Below are 27,443 nucleotides of genomic sequence, written 5' to 3' on the forward strand. Positions count from 1 at the left end.
GATTTGTTTTGCTTTGTTTCTCAGCTTAATTTAATTACGCTGTCCTGTTGCCAGCCTTTTCTAATTAGCAGTGTGGTGTGCTTGCCTCACCAATGGATTCGGAATCACAAAACCTGTGTTCCAATGCCAGCTCTGAGATGCTGTTTTGTAGCCAGGCATTTGGCCTCAACCTGTGACATAATTCATTGACCAAGTGAGGATAATAATACCTAACCTGTTAACTCGCAAGAATATCATCAAGGTCTAGTGTGATAATATCTGGAGACGGGAGGCCGGGGCATCCTTCCTATTATCATGACTACAACTGGAACCACAGATTTTGCTTCCATATTTCTTCAATTTGTGCTACTTCACATCATCGAAGTTAGGAGCTTGGATGCCAGGGTCTGACTTGACCAACTGTTGGATTTGAGGAAATCTGCATAACTTCCCCGAGCTGCAACCTTCTCCTTAGTGAAATAAAGACTGCGGTGAGGAAGGACTTAGCTAATGCAGGGTGAGAACTGAACAGCCCCGCCCCCCCTTCACTGGCCCTCAGGCTCCTGAGCAGTGCCAGGCAATGGGACGCAGAGGAAGCGACTGGAGAAAGCGAGACAGGGGTTTTCATCTTCTCTCTAGCTCTTCTTCCAGGGCCAGGTTTCCACAGTGGCCACTCTCCAGGGACAAAGCTCCCATCAGGTGGTGTCTCCTTCAAGGCCCAGGCTCCACTGGGCCCTTTTCAGACCTAGAGGATGTACCCGTGTCCTACCAATGCTGGTCTCTCGTGTTTCACCATCTCTCACGCACACCCCTGAACCCTGTCCCCACTTCACAGAGAGTGTGCTCTTAAAGTCACCTGTTAATCCTCTGCCACCTGACTTTCAGCGGGGACACTGAAACAAATCTTGGTTCCCGCTTGAATTAACAAGTGAACTGGTCACAGTACTTCAAGCACTCCAGGTTCGATACTCAGGTGGCCGGGCCTGTGTCTCACCTCAGTCTTTAGCTCAGTGGAAATGTAAGCAATTCTTACCTTTCCCAACTTCCTAGGCTTAGTGTAAGGGTTGCCTTTGAGGGTATAGACTTTCACATTTGAGAATGTCAACGCTTCTGTCCTGAACATCCCAGAAGGCAAAGGGCATATCATTGCTACATTTCAAAGTAGCGTGAACATTCTAGCTTGGCTGCTGCCGTATCGCCTGACAAAACTTAGCCCAAGATGACGCCTCCCCAGTCCACGTGACCTCACCGGAGATTCTGGAGCTCCAAGCTCCAGGGATGTTTCCCATTAGCACATGCGCGAACTGTTCCAGCACAGACATGTTTGTTCCATCAGCGCCTTGGCCGCCAGAGCTCCGGCCATGCAGCCCTGCCAGAGTGCTCACCCTCCCCCATGTGGACCCGGGAGTCAGAGCCGGGAAGGCTCCCGCACTGAAAACTCCCTGGTCTTCTCTAAGATTTCTTTCTCATGCTGTGTGCCAGGAATAAAACTAAATCCAAAGTAAACTCACACGTTTCAACAACTGGGGCCATTTCATGATGGGGAGTGGGGGATTCACTTACAGTTTATATAACAGCAGACCATAAGGAGCCAAACTGTTAGAATGACCCCCTTTAAGGGCCACTTTGTCCCCTGTTACCGTATATGGCTGATGGGGATGACAACACGGTGTTTAAAATTTAGTTTGTTAATTGGCAAGGGTGTCATATTTTCTTCACGGTAAAAGAGCAATCTCCAGGATTGAGATTTTCTTTCAAAGAAATCTTTGCTTGGTCAGGGTAACTGATATTCGGGCTAACTTTACACAGCACAGATAAATAAATAGAAACTTAAGACACACACATGAGGAAATAACTATTCTGCAACATATATTTTTATAAAATCTCACTTAACCACAAAAGGACTTGATCTTTCAAATGCCAACGTTGCTCCCCAAAATTATTCAAAGGGGTTCAATGGTCAAACTTGTGTTGCCCGATATGGTTGCCACTTACCTGGTCAAAGATGACTACTTAAATTTAAATTCACCAAAGTTAAACACATTTTAAAAATCAGTTCCTCAGTTTCAAGAGCCACATTTCAAGTGCTCAAAAGCCCCAGGCAGCCAGTAGCCACCACACTGGACCAAAGAGATTACTAAACATTTCCCCATCACAGGGAGTTCTATCAACCGCACTGGGTCGGACCACGCCACTCTGTGCACTATGCCCATCTACATATTCACGGATAGTGCAGCAGGGACGCATCGGCAATTTATTAAAGTTGCAAACCCTGTCCGTGGGGACAATCCCCGCTCTCCACTGCCCCTCAGGCTTCCTCTTCCCAGGCTGGAAAGGCTAAATGGGCTAGGTAGGCTTGTGAAACGATGCCAGCCAAGGAGACGGAAACACTCCTGTGCTGGGCCACTCCCTGGAAACCTTGATCTCCCTGGTGAAGGTATTGTATCTTGTTCCTTCTGCATCTTCACACCTAACTAGGAAGACTGGAGTCGCAGCAGCCACCTCGAGAAGCCCGAGGATGAAGGTCAACATGCCGAACTCAGCAGAAGAGAAGGACGGACAGCACCTGCCACTCGGACGGACGGTGGAGGAGCCGACACTCGCAGGTCTCTACACGGGCTCCACGGGGAACTGCAGGCCTAGCGGTTAAACCGCTGTTAGAAGCGTTTCTATCAGAAGCAGTCGTACTCCTGTTACGCTCTCCATCTACAACGGTCAGGCTCTACAGACTTATCTGTTCCAAGATCTGATAACTCAAGTCGTTGGAATCATTAAGTACAGAATAATCAAATTGCTAATAAAAATATATATGTAGAGAGAGATATAGATATATATAGATATAGATTCTTCAGGACACTTTTTAATTGATTTGAAAGGAAGAGGAAGGAAAAGAGAGAGAAACATTGGTCGGTCCCCTCCCATATACACCCTGACCAGGAATTAAACCCACAATCCAGGTATGTGTCCTGACTCGGGATGGATCAAACCTGCAACCTTTCGGTGGACAGGACAATACTCCAAACAACTGAGCCACACAGGCCAGAGCAAGAATTTATATTTATACTTTCCTATTAAGGGTCATATCTTTCAGAAGATAACATAATCACACAAAAAATTAAATTTTACACTTACTATTTAATATGTGCATATATATAATAAATATATACTTACATATTTTTCAAAAGTATGATGAGAAATTATAGAGCAAATGGCAATACCCCAGAGAGTTTTCACAAATATCTTTGAGGTACACGTGTGGATAAGTCATCTGCTTTACAGGTGTTCTTTAACAAGCATATGCCCCTGCTGTGTGTGTATATAAAATTTATAAACACCCAAGAAATGTATGTGGATAGAAGTTTTCACACTCTTTCACGTTTAAGCAAAAAAGTATCTGTTAAAACCATGTTGGTAGTCATTTTCCTGAAATGATCTTAAAGATCAATGGAAAGATTCCTTTATACATAGAAATACCCTTTGTTGGTACCTGAAATCTCACCACAAGAAATATCTTTGGCAAGTTCTGAAAACAGCCTAAGTGCCCCTCAGTAGATGAGTGGATCAAAAAAGTGGGTACATTTACACACTGGAATACTACGCAGCAGAAAGAAGGAAGGGAGCTCCTACCCTTCCTGACAGCAGGGATGGAACTGAAGAATATTATGCTGAGTGAGTAAGACAGTTGGTGGAAGACAAATACCATGTGATCTCACTTAAAAGAGGAATCTAATGAACAAAAGACTACTGAGCACAAGAACCAGAGACATGATGACATGGAACAGACTGAAAAGGACCAGAGGGAAGCAGGGAAAGAGGGGGCAAGGAACCACTCAAAGAACCTGTGTAAGTGACCCATGGATATGGACAAACAGTGTGGGGATTGACTGTGGGAGCTGGGGTGGGCCGGTGGTAGCGGCTAGGAGGAGAAAAGCAAAGGGGGAAAAACTGGGACGACTGTAATAGAATAACAATTAATAAAAGAAGTATCTTTGGCTTTAGCAAAATAGTTTTGAAGATCATTAAAAATGTAATTCTCATAAACTGAAATTTAACAATAACAAGTGATTTAAATAAAAATTAAAATGTGCTTTGAAAAAAAATACCTCTTGTTGATATTTTACATTATTTGGCGGGAGAAACACACCTTATCCTGAAGAAACATTGCAGTGTCCTTCAGGAGGGCTATAACATTCCACATCAAGGTGGTATGATAGCAAAATGGTCGACTGACCTCCCTTTTCAACCTAGTCCCAATGTCATCTAGTTTAGCCGAGGCCCATCACTACATCTCTGTGTTTGGCAAGGACTGACTCACAGTGGGAGCTGAGCAAGGATTTGGGAGGGAGTGAAAGAGTAACCGGACCCTTTGTTCTGGAATACCTACTTTCCCAAGCTGTACCACCTCCTCGCAGAGTGCGGCCAGCAACGTAACTTTGAGGCCACTATTGCCTCCTAGACATCAAACATGAGTTTTCTGAAATGCATCATGTTTATTTTTACACCAACTTGCAAAATGATTGAATACCCTCACACAGTCCCAAACAAAGGGAATGGTTAAAAGTGATATGATGATAAGCTTATGATAAAAAAACTCATATAATTTTCCTCATGGCAAAATGATCCCCCATACAGACAACTCAGATACAGGATATCCACAGATTTTCAGGAGGGCATCTCATATCTACCACCTGGCTTCTCCCATATGTGCTCTTTCTTCATGGAGCTACATTTCATCTTCAAAATCCAAAACATAGGAACCCATCCTTGCTTCATGTAGGCTCTATCACAGTACGCTGATTCTACCAAGAAGACATCTGAACTTGGCTCAGAGCAGATGTTTCATTCAACAACTTCACCCAGGTGATCTATTAAGTTTTATTTAGATCTTCTATTGATATACACAGTACATATTAAGACTTTTATGAAGACACAAGGCACGCTGAAAGAAAGTGCCACTGAGACATCATGAAGTGACACTACTGTCTGTCTCCGTGCACCCAATCGTTTGAATTTTTATGACATTTTAATTCATTGCTTATCCACTTATCTGAGAAATTTCAATGTTCAACCTTGGCCTGGAAAGGGTGCCAATCTAAAAATAATCATTTCTAACATATGGTGGTTCAAGGGGTTTTAGATGTAGCTGTCGGTAAATTAAACATGTTTGTAATTTGGTGCCAACATCAGGTACCACATTATATTCTACCATCGGGGGGCGGGGGGGGAAAGGAGAAAGAGAAAGGTATAAAGGGAGTTTGAATTAAAAAAAGGGTCACATATTAAACCAGAGAAGCTCAGGGCAGGCCTACATGCTGGGCCCTACAAACTCAGACACCAAAAGTAATCACATAGGATGGTCCAAACATAAAAATTCCTAGTGGAAAGCAGGTCACGGTGAGTAATTATGTCCCAGGCCTGTGGCTTCCTTGACAAAGGTCAATGTTTACCTCAAGTGAGCCTGTCTATTGTCTTTTTTTTTTTCAAACAGCAATGGGCGGTTGCCTCTTGTGCACCCTGTACTGGGAAACAGGCCTGCAACCCAGGCTTGTGCCCTGACTGGGAATCAAACTGGCAGCCCTTTGGTTCACAGGCCAGCACTCGATTCTGAGCCTCACGAGCCAGGGCTGTCTATTGTCTTTTTGCATCTAAGCTAACCTACCTTTGAAATGTCAGAGCGATCCCCTTTTCCCACACCTCTCAGGACACAACCTGGACACCAGAGCGTGAGACCACAGGACCCTCATGGTTATCTTGTTGCCCACAAACATCTCTATGCGCTATCTATAAATGTTAACTGTCCTACAGCCTCCAATGAAAAAGAACTCTGTGTCTCTCCATTTTGCTTTTTCTCTAATCCCAGAGACTCCCTCACTTTGCTTTCTCCCACCAGCTTCACCTACCACCAATGGATTTCATGTAACCTTCCTGCCATCTCCTCCTTGTAGTCTAATGTATAATATAAATTACAATACTGCCATCCTCCAGAGCATTATCTCCATCCATTGAGATTTTGCTTTTTGGCAATTGTGACCAGTTTGGCTCAGATAAACTCATAGAAATTCTCTACAGGTTTGGAGTTTCTTACATCAACAGGAGAAAGGGAGAAAGTAAAAATGATAAACTTGGTCAGTGAAGCAGAAACCACTAGGGCTTTATGGGGCTGGAATTCCTTACTGAGCCCCGTGCTCTGCGGTCAGAACCCTCCTTGGCCCTGACTGCACACTCAGATCAGACGCCATTCGGATCCCGGGCGTGCTTATCTCATTTACAATTGCGAGGTTTTCTCCGAATAACTTCCATAAGCCCCTTTGCTATAAAGCCCCCTAAGTCATCTGGTTTGTCAGCTGTACCATTTCAACATTTGTTTCACAAGCTTGAACCCTAATGGGATTTAAATCAACAAGAGAAATTTATTGCTGCCTTTGGGCTTTTGTCATATCTGCTCTCGGAGACTTGTGTGAGTTACTGTGGATGAAAAAAGTTCTTATTTTCATTTGTTATATCAAGTCACAGTCTTCTTTTCAAAACACAGCTCACTGTAATCTCCAAAAGGATTATATTTTATACACGCAAATATACACTCTAGAAACAGAACTCAATATATACATATACTTTCCTGGCCATATACACATGTATAATATACTGTCATTTTTCGTGATTTGTTTCTCTTTGTTTCACATAACACTCGGCAGTGTTTATTAAAATGCAAAGTCTCACCAAGACCTACTCACAAGACAAACAGGGACATCAGTCACCACCCTTGCCTTTTGAACAAGGGCCACCCACAGTGGGGAAACCACAGGCATGAGAGTCCCCAAGTTCTCACCCCTCCACCAGGGTTCTAGCAAAAAGCCAGCCATGGAGCATCAGGGACAATGCAAAGCCCTCAGCCCACCTCAGCCCACCCGTTTGGCCAGAAAGCACGTGCAAGGGCAAAGTCTCAGTTTTCTAACAGCCAAAGAGGTCAGGCCTTGAGCAAACAAGGTCTATTTCAATCCCATAATCCTCTTCACAGACCCAACTGTCCCTTTGGTCTATAGGGAACTGTCCCCCAAGCCTCAAACTGTCCTCCTATGTAAATTACATAGTTGGATGCTCCCACTCTCCTTACAGCGGACCCCTCTGCACAGTTAGTCACTCTGGAATAGGCATCACAGGACTATGGCACACCAGCCTTCAGACAACGACTCAGTATCTACCACTTCCCAGATACCAAACCTCTACCCCAGCCCTTCGTGGCAAGGATGACCAGCCCCATTTTACAGATGAGCACAATGGAGCTCAGGCATTCTGAGAAGCCTGGCTGAAATCGCTTAGCTGATCAAGTAGCAAAGCCAGAAATCAACCCACATGTGTGTGGCTGCAAAGCAGAACGCTCCCAACTGTACCAAAGGTCCCCAACTGTTGTCAGTTCTCTCCCAGAACAGTGTTTTTACCATGTGTGTTGCCGTCACTGCATCTCAGCGTCCCAATGTGAGAAGCTGTTTTCCACAACCCGTTTCCCACACCTCTTCTGCTACCTTCAGCTACATGCAGAGACGGGTGGCAGAAGGCAGTGCCTCCTAACCGCTCCCACCCATGCTTAACGTCACCCACCTACACGCCACCAGAGACACATACACACGTGTATTTACCACCTCACACTGACTCTTATAAGAAAGAAACCACTGGCAAAAGCATGTGAAATGTGCGCTACAAACTAAACCAGCAGGAAATCACTCTGACTTGAGATCAGAGGATGTATGTATTAAGTCTTCTTTTCAATACCCTCATTCAAGATCACCACTAACCCAAACGTGTGCCCCACTTACCAGGAAAGCTGAGCCGTTAACGTTCAGATGCGAAGCGCTGAGATCCTTCCAAGAACAGGGGGGACAAGAAAACTTTCCTCACAAACCACAACCCCTTGGTTCAGATTTTTAAAATAAGATTTTCTTACAAAACAAAAACCCAGAATGGTTAAAATTTCCTATCAGTTTTTCAAAGTGTGTAAGCTGTTCTGTTTTCATCGGATTTCTTGTTCAAAGGTGAAACGTAGGGCTTTAGGTTACAGAGAGAGTGGGAGGGTGACAAATCTCGTGATGCAGAAACTCTTGGAGGGTGGCAGGCCGACCAGCAGGCCACCGCCAGGGTTTCTGAGCCACTTACTAGTTTTAGGTGTACATGGGTCGGGGCGGGGGGGTAACAGAAATGGAAGGTTTTAAAGTCCCAGTAACAAAAAACCCAGTGTGTGAGATTTTTGATGGCAACAACGCTGTGAGGAAACCTGTACGACCAAATATGTCTCACTTATTTTTATAGACTCACTTTCAGTGAGCCAATCAGCAAACACTTATTACTAATTATGGCACATCGTCTTGGAAGATGCAGGAAAAAATGTCTTTACTCTCAAGATTCACACACTTTGGAGGGTGAAGACTTACGCAAGAAACACCCAGAGAACAATGCCCAATGCTTAATAAATAAGTTGAACACTACATAACAGATCATAAATGCTATGGGGAGAAATCGGCACATTGGCCAGAGTGGCCAGAGCTTCATGGATAAGGTGTGACCTGAATTGAACTTTGAAAGACGAGGAGGAATTGGAGACACTGAGGCAGGACAGGTGATCCGGGCAGAGAACACGCAGCTTCGAAGGGCCCAGACAGAAACACAGGCAGCTCGTCTTCGGCTACAGGACCCGAAGCCTCACAGAGCCACTGACTGCCAGACTCTGAAGCAGTGCTTTGGGCTTGCGAGAGGGACAAAGGCAATTCACTGCGGTCTCTGGACGAAAACGAAGTGGAATAAAAGCAAACTCAGAAAGCTTCACGCGGCAGCGCCGTGCAAGGTGAACCACTGAACGCCTTCCTTGGTGCCGCACGTCTCTGATGCCAGCCTGAGAAAACTCTCTGCTTGTTGGGGCTCATTCGATTCATTTGGCCCCATCTGGATGATCCAGGCTAATCCCCCTAATGGAAGGTTCACAGCCTTAATTATATCTGCAAAGTTCCTTTCGCTTTGTAATGTGGTGGGCAGGATAATGGCTCCCACAGATGTCCACATCCTAATCCCCAGAAGCTGTCGATGCGTCACATGTTAAGGCAAGGAAAAATCAAGACCGCAGATGGCACTCAAGTTGCCCTTTGAGACCAGGGACAGTAAGTAGCCTGGGTTAGCTGGTGGGTCCAAGTTAAGACCAGGGGTCCTTACGAGGAGACAGGGGAGCAGGAGGGTCAGAGCCAGAGTGATGCACAGCGAAAAAGACTCGGCTGGCTTTGAGGACAGGAGTCCTGGGCCAAGACACGCAGGCAGTCTCTGGAAGCTGGAAAAGCAAGGAAGTTCCTCCTGGAGTGGCCAGAAGAAAGTCAGCCCCACGACACCTTCACTCGAGCCCAGGGAGGCCCATTTTGGACTTCTGATCTTCAAAAAAAAAGATAACTGCTCTTTCAGGCCACCGAAGGTGTGACAAGGCCACAACAGGAACAGGAAACTAACACTTAGGGCATTCTTAAGTTTCAGGTATTAGAGGGGGGACATTTCGGGGGGACTGCACTACAGGCTCCTCTCTTTTACTGGGCAGCAAACTACCAGGACCAGGTGGACAAGCCTGGAATTCCTGAAGGTCTAGTTAGTGTCAAACAGGGACCTATTTTGAAAGGCCATTGCCATGAAAACAGATGGAGAATTTTGAGTGCCTAGCATGGTGTCTGACTTATAACCACCCTCAATAAATATTGACTGCTCTCTTTTATATTGTTAGTGACTGCAAAGTCCCACTTTCTGCATCCTGGTCATTCAGAAGGTCATGCTTTAAGTACTGAAATGCTAGTTGTGACACTGCCAGTTCGGACTCTGATCAACAGCTTCCCCCCTGCCCCACCGCAGCCCCCATCACCCTCCCCCACCCCCTTGGCCCTCTTCCTCCCAGGCTCTCTTCCTCCCACCCACCCTCAAAGCCTTCTCTGCTCCTCTTTGCTATTCAGCTCCTCTAGGTGCAGTTCTCCACCCCAACCCTGGTCACCCAAATGTTGACACCTATGGCAGTAGAAGCCCTTTGAAGCAGTGAGTCTTGCCACTGGAGAGAAAAAAAAAGTCAGACCCAGTTCAGGAGGAGAAATAAATCAAAACTAACACAACTCTACCCAGAGAGCAGCAGGCAGAGCCGAGGAGCTGCCCAGAGGTTGTGGTCCTGAAAGTTAGGCTCCGGGGAGCCGAACAGCAGGCAGTCCCAAAGCAGGCTGAGCAAGACAGCAGAAGCAGCCTCCAGGGAGACGAGGCGGGAGGGCAGGGTGCAGACGAGCCCGCGGCAGCCAGATGGGTACCCTCCAATACAGTTTTTCATTTCCGTTCGAAATTTCAGATTCCTTTCACTGATTTTATCTGACTTTTGAGCACTCCTTTTTAAAAATATGTCTTTATTTTTATTATTGACACTATTACAAATGTGCCCACTAGTCTCCTTTTTGCTCATCTCCATCTAGCCCCTGCCCCACCCCTTTCCTCTGGCCAACACCACACTGCTGTCTGTGTCCAGGGGTTATGCATATATGTTCTTTGACTAATCCCTTCCCCTTCTTTCATTCACTTCTTGTTTTAAGTGCTGATATTAATCCCTGAAATAGCCACGAGCACACTGGCATTGTCATCTTCCTCTACTTTTGCAATAATTGACCAGTATAAAGCAATGATAATTATTGTTCTGGAACAAGGGAATAAGGTCATCACAGTGACATTGGAATCCTAGTAGGTCTTCAGTAGGCATGAGAGGGTAAAATCATTCCAGCAAAGCGGCTACCAGCCATTCTAGTTTGGAGTGAAGCTACCTGAACCAGGAGGAGCTCTCTGAAAAGACAGTCACTGTTACAGCTTCCAGGTGTCCTCAGGGCAAGAGGAAAACGGACTCATGGTTAGCTGGACCAAGAAGCAGCTTGTCCCAAAGTTGGCAAAATACAAGACATTTCTGCCCTCTCTGGGTGGTTCAGTTGGTTGGAGCATTGTCCTATATACACCAGAAGGCTGCAGGTTCAATTCCTGGTCAGGGCACATACCTAGGTTGTAGGTTTGATTCCTGGATGGGGCATGAACAGGAGGCATCTCTCTCTCTCTCTTTCTCTCTCTCTCTCTCTCTCTCTCTTCTTTCTCTAAAATCAATAAACATACCCTCTGGTGATGATTTGAAAAAAATAAAATATAAGACATTTCTTCTTCAGGAGTTCTTCAGTGGAGTAGCAAACCAAAGCCTGTGTTTGGGAGAAAGAGGGACAAATAGGATCTTGGAACAACACTCCATGAGATCTGGTGACAACAGATCACCCCAAAGATGGCCAATGCAGCTTACTTTGTGACCATATCGGTAGGGGGTGTCCGCTTTTAAAAAATGATATGCAGTGCATGTAAAGAGTCGCTGAAAGGGGCAATTCGGGTATTCACTTTTAAGGAAGAGGCCCTTCTTTAGGAACAGAGGCCCCCCCTAACATAAACTCAGCCCAAAGAAAAGCAGGTAAGAGAAGAAAGAGGAGGGAGGAGCAGGAGGCACCCCATGATGGTAGATCCAAAAACCTCTAGGGAGGTTGGGGGGGCAGGGGAAGCCATTTCCAGGGGGGCCCTCAGCTAGATCTGCATGGAGCTGGTTCTCCCACAAGCCCTGCTGTGGCAGGGAGCAAAGCCACGTGTCCCCCTTACCAAGAAACAGCCTCCTTCATCTAAGAAGGCCACACTGTTCCACCGAGACCGCAACCTCAGGAGGGGCCTTCCTGGAACAGAAAGGAGGAAAGAGAGGCCCAGTCAAGATGCTCAGACCAACTGAATAAACCCTGGTCGTCCTGGGGCACCGAGGCTGCCACCAGGTCACCTGGCATCCTCAGAGCCTTCAAGGAGCAGCATTGTGCTTGAACAGACACGAAAGGATTCTAAGGTGGGAGGAGCAGCTTGAGCAAAGGTGGGGAACAAGGATAGCCCATAATCCTCCTTGAGAGAAAGAAATGGGCCAACAGGTTGAAATGGAGAAGGCAAGTTGTAGAGAACAGATAAGTCCACAGCTATTAGCATAGGACAGGACATGGGAAACTACAGCCAGGGCCACAACAACTCACAATTTGTTTTCATGTGTAAAGTTTTTCTGCAATGAAGCCATGTCCATTCCTTTATGTGCTGTCTAGGTTTTCACACATCAGTGTAGTGTAGTGGTAGAGAATGTTCCACAAAGCCAAATAAAGTTACTGCCCAGCTCTTTTCACACGCACAAACACACACGGACATATTGCTGACCCCTGATATATAGGTGATGATCAAATGTTTTTAAAATATTGTAAAACCTCACCTGAATAGGAATAGACTAAAGCAAATAGAAGAACTCAGTGGTAGGTTATGTGTAAGACAATGGTCCACTTTGGAAACCAATAATGGATGTCAAGATCCTTTTACCTCCAGGGAATGATAATAAAACTCAAACCAAAGTTTTATTCATTCTGCAAACACACTAAAAGAACTTAGGAGAAAATGTGCAGTCATCACACTTCTCGATGCTGCAGCATGAATAGCTGACCCATAAAAAGAGCACCACGGTGCTGAATTACTTAGGTGGAAAAGAAGTAAACCAATGTCACAACGGGCATTCCCACTTGCCGTTCATATCCGTTTAAGAGTGTCCTCCAAAAATATCATCATCAAACTTACCTAACAAACATTACTCTCTGGGTAGTGTGCAGCCTTGATTGGAGATGAAGCAATAATTTGCAATGACCCACTTCAGGCAAAGAAAAAAAAACCAATCTTTGAATCTCAGGCAGGTGCAAAGCTGTTCATTTGTTTCCACACGTATGTGTGATGTGAAAAGAACAGGGGACTGGACATAATACAGAGGGAGAGGAAAAAGGAGGTGGAAAAGAAACTCCTATCCTTCTAAATAGGTATTCTGCTTAAAATTGAAAGCTACGCTAACAGAAATAAGAAATGGTGTGTAAGTGACATTTCTTAAGTATCTGCATATTTTTATACCCTCCATCCCTGTTCTCCCCTAAATACCCAAAGGCTCTTCTTGAATTCTTAGGAATATCTGATAAACTCTCAATTACTGAAGCAAACCACGAAAAGGAGGTCTGTGGCATTATTAACACTGGAGCTAATTTATACTGACATTGGAATTAATTTTTTCTGACTTACACATAATAAAATTAATCATTCCAATTCTAATTAATGTCCTTCTTTCAGGCTCGTCTACCAAAAGGAAGCTACATGTTGGGAGGCGTGGGGCTAGCATTCAATTAATTAATAACTTTGAAGGTTCATTTAAGTTTTTACTTTCATGTTAAAAAATTGATGATATTGAATTTCAACCTAAAGGACCCTTTTCTACCCATTTAACTTAACATGGTTTGTCTTCTTTAAAACATTCTATTTCCTTCTTGCTCAAGAAGACAAAAATATCTTGGAGGTAAAATAAATCCCTCAATTACCAGGAATGGTATTTGAAAGCTCGCTTCTAATCATCCAATAAAGTTTCTTTTAAAGGGAGGCATCGTAGCTCATTAGGATAAAGACTTCATTCAAGCATTAATTACTTTCAAAATCACCCAGCTTGATACTGTATTAACTGTTTAAAAATGCCAAAACACATTACTGTTGTGTTGGAAAGCCTCAAAAACCACAAACTAGAGCCCAAAGATAAAAGGTCAGTGAATTGGTTACTTCCAGAATGAGATAAACTTTTGAAAACAAAAAACAGGCTCTAAAAAGTTTGCTTGCACAGGGCAGAGAGTAGGAGATTCATTCTGCTTGATCAAAGTAGCTTTGAATATTAATTTGGGAGGGGGGTACATCACAGATGAGTAAGCAAGACATGAGCTCATCTGCAAAGACATGAACTTTAGCTCCCCTTCTTGAATTTGCAAACGGGTCTCCAGCTTCACAAGGGAGATGGGAGTGGGGGTGGGAGGAGTGAGGCACTGTCTGAGGTCTGGCACAGCATGACCAGTGGGTCATGACATTGCTGCTGGTACACGTCTGACCGGAATCATAATCCTGGCTGCCCTACTGAGTATCTTGACCTTGGCCAGTATCTTCTCTAAACCTGTATCCTGCCCATAAGGAGCCATCACATTAGTACTGACCTCAGTATTACCAGAATTGGGGGAGATAAGACATGCAAAGGGCTTGGCCCATGAAAAGTACACTCTAAATATTAAGTCCTATTATTTCTTGATGATCACCACTAACAATTGCTATTGTTTAAAATATTTCATTTGGTTTGAAAGGGACTCATCCAACACCTTCTACCACCACCACCAAGGACTCTTAGTTTCTGTTTCACCTCTGCTGTTGAAAAACCAGCAGGATGGGAAAAGTATTCAAATGTGTTTCTTTATTTAGGGCAGTAGTTCTCAAACTTCAGTGAGGCTCAGAATCACAGAGGCAGTTTGTTAAGGCACAGACTGCCGGGCCCACTCTCAGAGTGTCAGATTCAGTGTCAGTGGGAGGGGCCAATAATTTGCATTCCTAACGAGTGTCCACGTGACTGATTACAGAGCACTGCTGGACAAGAAGTTTAAATCTTTGGTTTAAAGGGAAAATAAGCCCTGGCTAGTGTAGCTCAGTGGATTGAGCATGGGCCTGGGAACCAAAACAACCACGGTTCGATTCCCAGTCAGGGCACATGCCTAGGTTGCAGGCCAGTTCCCAGCAGGGGACTCACAAGAGACAACCATACATTGATGTTTCTCTCTCTCTCTCCTTCCCTTCCCCTCTAAGGATAAATAAAGAAAATCTTTAAAAAAAAGAATAGAAATTTAAAAATAAATAGATAAATAAATAAATGGAAAATAAAATATTCCTAGTGAAAATGAGAGAGACAGAGAGAGACAAATTCCCATCATATCCTTAACACCCACAAGCAAGAAGACAAGCACAAGTTCATCTATCAGTCAGTGTTAATGCAATGAGAGCCTCAATACAGTCCTTGTGGAAAGGGAATATAGACTTCTGGGGGAGATGTAACTGACTTAAAAATGGGAAATGAGCACAACAAACAAATTCAAAAGAAACTTTATTTAAATGATGATTTCTTAAGCTCCCTTTTCTCATATACCAGAGAAGGTCACGTTCATCAGTAACAATGAAATTTAAGTCAATCCTTCCCTAAATCATTTCAAGAAACTGAAATTTTATTATAACTAGATGGCCTAAGTCGTTTACAATATAGTTCTGGACTACCTTTATCACTTTCATTTTTACAGCATTGATTTACAACACTGCATTTTCAAACCCCACATGGGAGCACACAGAAATACGCATAAGACGGAGACCCAGAAGATAACGATTTCACGGCGATCCAAACCACACGACCCCCCTGGCGCTACCATGCTCACAAAGGATGCACGGGGAGCTCAGGGTGGCGGTCTATCTCCATCCACACGCAGGCCGTCTAAGAGGCAAGGCCGAACGATACAGCCCCGCTGGAAAATATCTCACCTGGCAACAACCCAGAGCCATTCAACCCCCCAAAATGAGCTACTGAAAGGAAGAAAGTGCAGTGTAAGTAAAACTTCAGTCACATTTTCATTATTACAGATACAGACAGATAGACTGCCAATTACTTCTAAAATCACTTCATCCTGAGATACCAGGAATGTGAAAATAAAGAACAAATAATACCCATTTCATCCCCAGAGTTTAGGATTTCCAGAACTGTCTAATGAATAAAACTAATCCCCTGAGACACTGTGTGAATAAATGATTTCTGGTATAAAGAAAAAAAGAAAATCTTGAAAACTGGTGAATGTGGTACATGATGTCCTTTTTGTCGAACTCAATTCATTAAGAAATCATGAAATACAGAAACCTGTGTAACTTTGCTTGCTTCAGAGGTTCTCCAACTAAGTAAGCAGAAAATCCTCTTTCCCAGGTACACAGAGAGAGAATTCTCAACTGACAAGCTGTTCTCTTTTTTCTGCACTTGCAAGCAGTCATTCCATCGTTTCCTGATCTCCACGACTTCTGAGAAGTAGTGATAATTCACATCCTTGTCACCCAGTATGTAACAGATTGTTTTCCTCTGGCTGTTTGTGACGTTCCTCAATTTTCTCTGATTTTCAGCATTTTGATGACAATTAGCTGAAATCTAGTTGACTTTGGGTTTCTTCTACTTGGTGTTTTCTCAGGTTCTCGTCTCTGTAAGTTGATCTTTTTTAGTAAATTGGGGGCAGGGGGGTTAAACACTTTCCTCATTTTTTTGTTCTGCCCAGTGTCTTCCCTCCCTCTCTGGGACCACAACAACAGGTACCTTATACAATGTGACGTGTCCCACAAGTTGTTGAGGCTCTGCTTTTTTTTTCAATCTTTTACTCCTGTTCTTCAGTTGGATTGCTTTCTGTTGACTTGTTTTCGAGTTCACTCACCTGTTCTTCTTCCTTCTTCAATCTGCTGTTAAGTCCACATTTTAGATATTTATTTTTTATTTTAGATGTTTTACTTTTTAGTTCTAGAATTCTGGAGACTCTTTTGTACAGTTTCCACTTCTCTACTGAGATTTTCCATTTTTCCCACTCATAAAAACCTTAGTTTCTTAAACATACTTTTAATAGCTGCTTCAAAGCCTTTTTCTGCTATTCCAACATCTATGTCCTCTTACAATCTGTTTTTATTGATTCCTTTTTCTCTTGGCTATAAGTTCTATTTCCTGCCAGAATGTTTTTTAACACTGATCATGGTGGATGACACATTTTAGTGCTCTGGAGTCTGCTGTTACTCTGTGATAACAGGAATGCTGATTTTTGCTTGTAAGTACTACAAAAATCACAAAGTGTATAAATCAAATTTTATTTTCCCATATGTGCAGAGAAGTTATAATGATCAGCCTAAATGACCAAATAAGAACCCAAATACCTTAGAATTTAGCTGCTGCTGTTAAAACACAATCTCTTTATTTTTTCAATAATTTTTGCACAGAAGTTTATCATGTTTTAATAATTCAATACAAAACTGGTTTTACATTTAATACAGACATGATCTGATTTCACCTAGTAAATTTGCTTCTAGCAAATTTTTAACCTCTATAAGCATCTATTTCCTCACCTGTAAAATACCGTATTTGCAACACTAGGTACCTTTTAAGCAAAATAGCAGGCAGAGAGCTATTGCTCAGTGAGTAGTCATTTCTAAAGGCAGAGATTTCTGCCTTTAGAGCAGGAGGTGGAAAAAAGTTTAATCCAACAACTAAAATACAGTTTTCCTGGTCTGCCTAATTATAGGCCAGCGAAAATCAAAACTCACGCCGCTTGCTATGACTCAGCATATTCCGCGCAACAACGAGAACTCCATGCCCACAAACTAAAACAACAACGAGAACTCCATGCCCACAAACTAAAATAAGTGGTTGTAGGTCTGAAAGGAAAACTTGGGATGTGGACCCCACCTATCCCACCTGAAATCTGCTCTTTCTACCACAAAACCTGGCTGGCTTCCCTCAGCTTCCCAGACTAGGCACCCCAACATTATCCAGCCCCTTCCCGCTCCCTCCTAACCTGCTGTCAGTCCATTCTGCCCCTTAGCTCACTCCACTCTCTGCCACCCCCTCGTCCCAAAGTTACTGCTTTAGATGGCACCTCCATCTCTTTTCTCGGCACCACTTCCAAGGGCCTCCTCCTTTCGCTGTTTCTAATTCATTTTCTATGCCACCCCAGAATGATCTTTCTAAGACCACTATATCTGAGTCCTCTGTCTGCTCTAAGCCCCCAGTGGTCCCCTAGTGCCTGAAAGATGAAGTTCGTGCCCAGAAATGTCCCACACAAGTCCCTTCCGAACGGTGCCACATCTACACTTCAGCTCCTTCATTCCTTCGCCCCAGTCCCGCCCCCGCCCTCCAGCCTCACATGGTGCACTCACTCTCAGCTGGATGAGCCTGAATTCACAGCTCTATGCACATTCTTACTGATGCCTAAGGTAATCTCTTCTACCTAGAAAATGCCTATTCATCCTTGAACAGAGGACATCCCCTCCTCTGTAGAGGGTTCCCATCTAGGACAGGGTTCATAACTGTTTTTCACTGTACTATAATGACACATTTATTGCATTAATAGACATATTTATGTCTATTGCATTCTTAAGACTGAGCTCCCAGAAGACAAAGACAATGTTCAGCATAGTATCTGGCTCCTAGCAGGTGCTCAATAAACATGTATTGAACTAATAAATAAATATGTAGCATTTGAGTATTAAAGCTCAGAGATGAAAAACAAGAATGAAATAAAATATTTGCCTCCCAGTAAATAAACAAGGAACAAGGAGCCTTAGTGTAAACCACAATCATCACTATCTGCATTTCTCCAATACCAAGGGGAATAAAAATCTCTTCTTTTGACAAGATCAAGGTCATAGCTATACTAGTCAAAGCCCAGTTTGATAGCTTTCAACATTTCCTAGCTCAGACATTTTAGTTATAATGTTTTCTTTTTACCTTATGAAAAGTACTTTAAGAAACCATAATTGGGTTTTTGTTAAGAGAAGATTAATATTGGATAGCTTAATCACAAAATTCATGTTTGGCACCAGGAATTGGCAGAAAGCCCCACGTGTATTTTCTCCGGGACTAAATTACTCATTTCTAATACAAACATAAGAATAAAGCAAAAACCAGCATTGTGTAAACAAAATATGTTTCGTTTTAGTTCTCGACAGAAAATTAGTGCAACCTCATTTCACCACTATTTCCACTGAGACTCGGGGTTTTCATGGAAGGGAGAGCAACCAGGACTTCTCGTTGAGCACTCGGCATTCTCCGAAAGCACCTCCCGCTCAGTCGCCTTTCTCCAGTCCCATTTCTGAGCAGTGGAGCATCACCTTTTCCAAATACAGGACCAAATATCCCCGCGTCCTATCCTCATCCAAGCCACTAAAGCCAGCTGAGAAAACTAGAACTGAGGATCAAGTCCGTCTGCAGGGAGTCCCCTCGGAGCCACCAGGCATGGCCGTTTCATCAAAAACACACGCACGACCCTCTTCCCCGAATCCCCACTCTGCAGACCGCCTCATAGAAACCTTGGTTAAATCAGTCCTTCAAAATTCTTTCATGTTTCTTCATTTGAACTCAATTAAAAGTATGTAACTACTCCTAGGAAGACTGCTTATCTTCTCTTCTTTTGGGTCTGTATTTTTTGTTTCCCATATAATGTGTTTATTACAAATGCACAACACACCTTTTCATCCCGTAATCTGAACACATTGCCTAAGCAGCAAAAGCAATTCTCCACTCTTTTAAAATTAAAACTATGTAGTCTTCCTTTCCCACTTCTCCTAAGAGCCTCAATTCCAGACTTGCTCTCTGAATTCCCCTCCGAAGGTTCCTACACAAGCCTCCCCAACCAGTGTGCTGCTTCTGGTGGTATTAGGTACGGTGTCTGCTGTGGCTGGAGTCACTTTCATGCTCCCAGAAGTAATGACACCATCCTGAGAAACTTCAAAGCTCCATACCCAGAAGTTTCAGGTAATATAAAAGTAACATTGTTTGCTTTTCAATGGTCTAAGACCAAAATCCCACATGTAGGTTTGTCCTGTAACAAAGCCCATCTCCTGCCAGTAGGCAGGTTTTTCTTTTTACCCAAGAGAGCCGTTCAACCTAACTGTGGCTTTGGCACCTTCTCCTTGATCACACACTTTAAAAACCCACCTGTTGGTTAAAACCCCTTTGCATGACTAGGTGTCCCACACCACAGTTTCTCTGGGTTGTTCAGAACACACAACCTCATAAAGTTTCTCTCCCGGACATACACCTCTCTATTCCAAGGAGGGCCAAGATGAAATGATGTTTCCTGTAACCCCCCCAAGGCTCCTGGTAGCCACAGCTGTGTACCTGCTCTCAAGTGCAAGGGGACGAAAGCAACTTTGCTTTACTTTGCCTAGTTTCTCTCATAAGCTTTCACTAACAGAAATAATCCTGGGGGTATGGAAATGCTATTCATTTTCATCAGAACATATTTTTTTTCACATCATATATAAATTTTGACAAATCCTGAACAATTACTATTACCTAGAGCCCAAAGGACAGGAAAACAAGCACTTGGAGCCCTGGGGGAGGGCATACCAATCCTTTAATAAGCAGACTGCTAAACCATGTTTGAACATCATTTCCAGTTTACAAGACACTTTGACGTATACGATCTCATTTCGCACTCAGAAGAACTCCATGATTGGACTCACTTTATTATATAGGGAAACTGAGGTGCAGGGGTTGGTGTGAGGTGCCCGTACAAAGATGACCTCATGAGGCTGGAATGGAATGAAGATTTCCTGATTCCCAGTTCTGCCCTGGTCCTATTATTTCAGAATCATGCAGGCCAGGGGAGTATTTAAGTCATTTTTATCATGCATTCCCCCCTGCAATTTGGCTTTAGTTAGTTTGATCATTGTTTTCCTTTGATGTTTTGTTTTGCAGACAAAACTGTGGCAGGGAATCCTTCAGCTGACCCTAGGAACATAAGGTATTTGCTCTTTTTTGCTATAGGAACAAAATCAAAATTTGCATATGACGGCAATTCCTGATTCCCATCTAAGCTAGCTGGAGTTTAAAGAGCTGAACGACTTCCTCCATGGCAATTCCAAAATCCATCCTTTATATTCAAGTGATTAACAGTTATCTTTCAGAGTCCTATTGGTCAGGGCACCAGTAATCAATACGGCCCATCAGAGGCTTAGTATGCTCAAACTACAGAGCCCCCGGGTCATGAAATAACATTACGATGGAAATTACACAAGTCTATACAATCTTTGTTCATGTAACAGTAAAAAAAATGAATACATCAAAGGAAACGACAGAACACCGTGGATTATCCCTGCAAGGTCCATTTCAGGGTTCCCGGATTTCACCGCACACACACACACACACACACACAATTGCGTGTTGAGCCCATTGCTTACATACCAGCCTAACGATACACAAGCTGGGAGGCGGCTGCCCTATTTATGTTGTGCTGTGGGCACACACCCCCACTTATCATCTGTGGGACCGGACGCACCGCAAACCTGAGTGGCAATACACAGTTCCAGAGGAAGCACCGCCCCCCGGACAAGTGAGAACAGGAGTGGATTCCAGTAAGTACAAAGCTTTGCTAAACAAAACGCTTTGGGCAGAAGCAGTTCTTCTAAAAACCTGCTCCGACTCCTTCAACTGAAGTAAAATGCTTTTGACAACTGGAAGTAGTTAAAACTTCCTATCTTCTGATCATTCCAAGGGCTTACCTCTGCACATCCGGTCTCCAGCTGGCTCTGTCAGGACAAGAACGCTCCCAGGGAAAGCTGGTTCGCACAGCCTCTTCAGACACTTCAGCAATTTGCAACACGCAGGAGGTTTGCTGGGACACAGGAAAGGGAAGGGTACTTTTCCCCAAACCACAAACACTAACCTACCAACTCAAGGATAGAAACAGAATCCCTCCCCCAAGAAAAAGTCTACTCCAGGAAAACAGGAAGAAGAAAAAAAGATTTTGAAAGGCCCGAGGATATCTATAGTTAATGTGTATGTGGGTCCAACTGAATTCAAAGCTCGGAGAGGAACAGAAATTCAATAGTGATGATTTTTAGAAAGTACAGTGTAGCCTTTAGGATTAGCTTCAGTTGCAAATGAAAGGAAAAGCAAAATAACAGTGATTTAAAGAAAACAGACATTTATTTCTTTCTCACACACACAAAAAAATGAAGTCTGGGTAAGCAGCCTGGGGCTACTGTGGCAGCTTCCTGGCACCAAGGACCCACCGCCTAGCTTCCTGCCCCAGCATCCTTCCCACGGGGCTCCCCCAGGATGGTCCAGAAGAGCCGTTCACGCTCCAGCTTTTGCACTTCCGTTCCCACCAGGGCAGAGGAAGAGGGACAGACAAGCAGGCCTCCTCCCTCTAAGATCCTACCTGCTTACATCCCACTGCCTACAACAGACTTGCTATACGGCCACAACTAAGTGCAACTAAGTGCAACTTTCTACTTAAAATAGCAGAAAATGGCATTTGCAATTGTGCAAAAATCAACATTCCCCAGCTCCAAAGACTTCAAGGCCCTGGGGTCCTTGCAACCATCCAACACTTAAGAACTGTCTACTTTGGGCTCCACACTGGGTGCTCTATAGCACAGCGAGTAATATGTTGAGCAGTCCAGGAACCCTCCAGGCTTCTTGCTGATGCCCAGTGCCATTCAGTGTCTCTTGCATAAGGAAAAGCAACTGAAAAAGTTCTCCCATCGAAAATGCCGGCATAATCAATGACCAAGAAACAGACGTAACTCTAAACGAGATAGATTCTGTATTTTGTGTCTTAATCAATCATCCTTGTTATACATAGCTCTAACTGTTGAGACGGTTGATGTCTCTTGCATTCCTGAAATTAACAGATAATATCCCCACCAGAAGCAGAAATGGCTTGGGTACGAAATAGATACAATGTCTGATATTTTCATTTAAATGTCAAGGAGCCCCAGGATATGTCCTGAAGAACTTAATGTGGGCACATGGAACTGCGCTCATCCCCATTAATAGCTGGCTTTAAAGATAAATGCAGAGTGACTCTGACTCTCACTTTCTCTCCGCCCCGCCCCCCAATCCAAAAATCAACCTCTACTCTTAGCACCCGTACTGATTTACAAAGGTATGTACGCCCTACTGCCTCTTGCTTTCCCTTCCACAGAAATTAAGAGAGATGGCAAATAATTATAAAATAGCATTAGTTTACTGGAGCACCATCTAAGTAAATATATTTAACGGGCTTATATTGTGTTCCCAGCTTTATGCTCCAAGCTTTGTGCCAAGTGCAATGAGACACGCAATGGGAAATAAAGACCCAGGCTCTTTCCTCTAGAGACTTAGGAGATGGAAGTCCACAGATAATTCTAATAACCAGAACAACTAGAATGAGCTAAGTGGTATAACTGCAACGTAAGTGCGGGCACCCAGAAAAAAAGGGGTAATTGATGGCAACTGGATATCAGCAAAGGCAGAAAAGGGACGGTTCCATCTGCCACCGCAGAATTATGGTCCCCTGACCAGAGCATGTGGGGCGTGAAGAACATTTTAACTAAGGAAACAACACAGTGAAGGCATCGAACATCAAAACACAAAAGTGTGGACAGCGGCCCAGGGTGCACGAAAAGAGAGAGGAGAATGATAGCACATGAGCTTGAACCCAAGCATCCGAGCAACTCCCCAGCATCTGATAAGGACACTTCTTCGCAAACACTGACCGCGGAAGGGCGGAGAGAAAAGGTGCTGCCTAATCACCAGCATTTTAATTCACTGGCTTTATTCCAGGCAATCATCCCACATCCAATGTGCAAAAGACTGCAGCAAGGAGAGGGAAAAAAACAAGAGATGTAAACTAAATAATATTTTCCCAAATAAGAAATTAGCCAAACAGCATCTGTCCAAATAAACACAAAAATTCTAAACTTCTGAACACTCAAGAGGCCATTTCTACTTTAACCACAGTGTCTCCCTTTTCAGTACTCTCAGCCATTCTCAATACGTGCCCTCGGACAAAGCACATGTATTGAAAGATGGGCTAGAAAACCATGGGATCACATCAGACCAGCAACAGCTGACTGCTCGAGTCTAGGACCGTGTCAGTCTCAACGTAATTGCACCCAACCACGGGGAGAAGTGCCAAGGTCCTGAGACAGACAAAGAAACTCTCGGAGTCCGGGGATGCCCTGCTGCCCGCATCTGCCGTCACTTTCAGGTTAGCGCCTGTGGTGCTTGATGCTGGAATGCCTGCCGCTCTTCCCCTCGTCCTTACTAACAGAACTCTGACTCGGCTGAGAGCAAAAACGGGCCCAGTTAAACAAAGTATGCGTCCTCCCAAGTAACATGTGCCCATGCCGCACAGTCCTCGTCCCTGAGTTGTTAGAATCCTGCCTGGATAGGACTTGAGGGGACGCTTTCCTGTTCCTCACAAAAAGGCCCTCATCCTTCCCCATTCACAGCCTCTGAGGATGGAAGCTCCTCCCCGCCCCCCCACATAGTAACAACCAACTTTATATTTCCCTCACCGAAAGAAACCCTCTCCAGCATGTGCAATTCCTGTAGCCACCTCTGTAGACACACCTTATAATTTAGCTCGGCTCCTCACCCCCCAAGTAAAAGATCAATACACATTTGTTGAAAGTAAAGCCTGGGAGAAAGGGACATGGGAAGAAGCTCTGAGACAAATCTCAACCAAATTCAGTGTGGTTTTACCGCCCTGTACTCAGCACTAATCAAACCTGCAATGCCCAGCTCTTTCAAACACCATGGTCCCTTTTATACCCAAAAGGATGCTGACCGTCACATAGCAATTGTGCACTAATTGAAAATGTGCATAAAGTCCAAAAGCCACTATAGATCAATAATGAATTTAAATAAATATTTTTAATAAAACACATAGGATTTGAAATGTGGTTGACATACTTGCAAAGCATATGTTTTTGGTGTATAGAATGTGTACATATATGTAATGCATGTAGGATTCACAGATGTCTTGAAATAATCCCATGACCCTCCTAGCTCCCAGGTCCACAGGTTAAGAATTATTAATCCCTAATAAGAGTGTGTTAGTTGGGTCCATTCCACGGTCAACACACCACCCAGAACCCCGACGATGAGAGCCATGACAGAACTACGAATCTGCCTTCCACTCTGGCCAACTTCAATGTAGTTTTACCTTTCTGAGGCAGGCTTCGACTCCTATTTACAATGTGAAGCTTAAAACACAAAAAAAGCGTAAACACTTATAAAATTGTTATACTACATAAACATTCCCCCGAGTCTGATATGCCCACAGGAATGCAAGAGATGAGAAAGAATTGGCTCTATGACACATGGTTTATTTTCCAGTAGGCATTAATAGCTTCAAAGCAAAGTTACCTGTCCCACTTAGAGGGGCCAGTGATTGAAATAAAATTAGATAAAGAGTATCAGGCCCTTCAGATACCAAAAACAGGCATCTGATATGTTCTAAGGTAGACTTTTTCAAGTGCGCGTTACAAGAAATCAACAACATAATGATTTCTTCCAGCCCTACGATCAAAATGAATCCATTTGTTCTCTTATCCACAACCCAAGAAACGAGTTTTGATGACCATCTGAGGCAAAGATAAATGCTCTCTTAATCATAAGCACACAAAAAAAGAATTTTTTAATAGACCCAAAAAGCAATGGCTTTGAAGCAACAGGCAAATTTGTTTCTGTCCAATTCAGCTGGGACTTCCAGCCCACCAAGAACCCACAGCTGCTGACAGGAAGTTGGGAGAGGAGAGGTGGTGATCGCCTCTTGGAAAAGCCATTTAAAAAATGTCTATAGGCTCAGCAGTTAGCAAGAGAGTTCAAAGAAATTCAGGAATGGAAAGAACATCACTCATCAATTGTGAGGAAGAAAGAGGGTCCAAAAAAAAACAAAAAAAACCCACAGATGTTGCCCCAAATCACAGAGTAAGCCTACCCTACATGTAGAGTTGAGATCCTTGCAAATGAAGTTTTATGTCCAAAAGACCCCCTCCAAACCATCCTTGACCGCTTGCCCTTCTCCTGGGTATCCTGCTGCCAACACACGTCTCCCACGGGCCAGCCCCTGTTCAACAAGGGCATCAAATTACCTTGCGAAGAAAAACGCCACTTCTCTGGGCCAAGGAGTAAAGGGAGCAGCGTTGAGTCTGTGCTGTTCACCATGAGCACAGCAGAGAGACGGAAGCACCAATCAGGAGGTTTCTAGACTCGATTCTTCATTCTCAAAACCACCCCACTTCCAGAAAAGCATTGAGCTATGTCACGCAGATAGTCTGTCAACAACCTAAAACAGATCCCCGCTGCACTCTACCTGGGAATATTTCAGTGTAATATTTCAACATTTGAATGAAATATTGCAATGAAGTATTTCAATTATTTCAATTCCCCCAAGAGGGTTCCCACAGGGGGGATGCGAATTTGAATTTTCTTGGGTTGTACAACAATCTCCCAATTTTGCACCTTTGCAGAGCCATTCACTTTCCACAAAGCTTTGAGCCCCTAGAGAAAAGGCAAGGGGGCAGGGGGTGGGCGGGGGCGGGTGGGGGGGATGCCCAAGCTAACCGAGGCCAGATGACCTGTCCTGGATCCAGAGAGATGGGTTTTGAAGATGTCCGCCTTGCATTAAACCAAAGTGGCAAAGCAGATCTTGAAGACTAACAGAGGAACTGCATTCTCTACCCAGAATGTCAGGACTGCCAGAGTTGGAGGTATTTAACTCTCTGGGCTAAAGAACCCACATTGTCCCAGAGTGAACTTACGGAGCCATTCACATTTTAACCAACAACTACAAATCCTTCTTAAGATCTAAGGCTCAGACAGCCCGAGACTGTGTCTTTTTGGCTATTTTGGCCAAAACGGCTGTTTGTGTCCCTGAAACCACTTCTACCCCCCGACTCAGAGACAAGAAGGATTCATTTTATAATGTGTACCGAAATTACCTTATTTATTTTGGATGCAGTGAAAGCATCATTACTTACAGTGACACTCTGCTTTTTCAGTACAGATATTTGGCAGGAAGGTGAGAGTGACACATCCAAGTTATAAAAACCTTAAGATTTATAGCAGATGCCAGAGGAGGGCTACACCCTTATAAACAACGAAGACAAAATTCTTTCTCCAACGATGGGCCAAAACATGGGAGCTACGGGCCAGGACTATAGGATACCCAGGATCGCTTTTGTTCAGTGGCACTCACTAAAGGAAGGATAGGTGCACTAAAAGGCCAAGGAAAGAAATGTTTGCAGCCTTTCTTTATGCCCCCAGTGACGCACGCACACTTTTTACAAGCAAAGTAGACGCATCAAGAGAGACGTGCGTGTCCCTGGGTGTCCCGCTGGTCTCTCACAGGTACGGCAAGCACGACTCCCCCACATTTCTCCACACATGCGCTCTGCTCCACACGCATCACACTTGGTGGGTCAGAATCTGAAGACTGCATAGCAACAGTTCACGGAAAACTCCACCTGCGGAGCGATCAGAGTTTGTGGTTGCACGCAATGGCCACCAAGGCCGGCCCACTGGAGCCGAAAACATAAGTAAACAACGGCAGTGACGACGCTGGATGGAAAGGAAGGCACTCGGACCACCCTCAGGAAGGGCGGGATCAAGCAGCGCCTGGGTCCATGCAGCAGGACGACAGAGCTGCCTCGGACCCCGGTGGTCAGCATGGCCAGTTTGGGTTACTGTCAGCCTTTCTGTCACCCTGCTCTGGGTTCCAACTCCTGAGAAAAGTTGCCTGAGTGATCCAGACACGTGGGGCACACACTGACTCTTGGCTAAAAGGGAACCATTGACTGACTTAAAGTGGAGTCTCCCCTGAATGGAGCCCGGGGCGGGGGGGGGAGAATAGTCCCCAAAAGCGTATCAGGGTGCTGTTACGAGAAGAGGGGAAATGAAGCTGGGCAGAAAAAAAAACAAAATGGAGACATCCACTTCTACTCTACGTAAATACTCTTAGCATTCCCACTGACTTGTT

The 27,443-nt window shown here is 44.2% G+C and overlaps 1 protein-coding gene across 2 annotated transcripts in view; it reads right to left on the reverse strand.

Annotated features, from left to right (window-relative positions):
* The window catches only part of PID1 (phosphotyrosine interaction domain containing 1), a 202,807-nt gene that overhangs the window by 161,885 nt on the left and 13,479 nt on the right, over positions 1–27,443 (reverse strand). Inside the window, exon 1 of one of the 2 annotated variants that reach the window (XM_037029296.1) lies at positions 21,190–21,211. The exons of the other annotated variant lie outside the window; for it this stretch is intronic. The gene's annotated coding sequence lies outside the window, so the exon portion shown is untranslated. Of the gene's footprint in view, positions 1–21,189; positions 21,212–27,443 lie in introns of those variants that run through there. 2 annotated transcript variants of the gene reach the window in all.

Source organism: Sturnira hondurensis, unplaced genomic scaffold (genome assembly GCF_014824575.4).
Source record: "Sturnira hondurensis isolate 20B ecotype Veracruz unplaced genomic scaffold, ASM1482457v3 Scaffold0020237, whole genome shotgun sequence".
NCBI classification, from domain to species: domain Eukaryota; kingdom Metazoa; phylum Chordata; class Mammalia; order Chiroptera; family Phyllostomidae; genus Sturnira; species Sturnira hondurensis.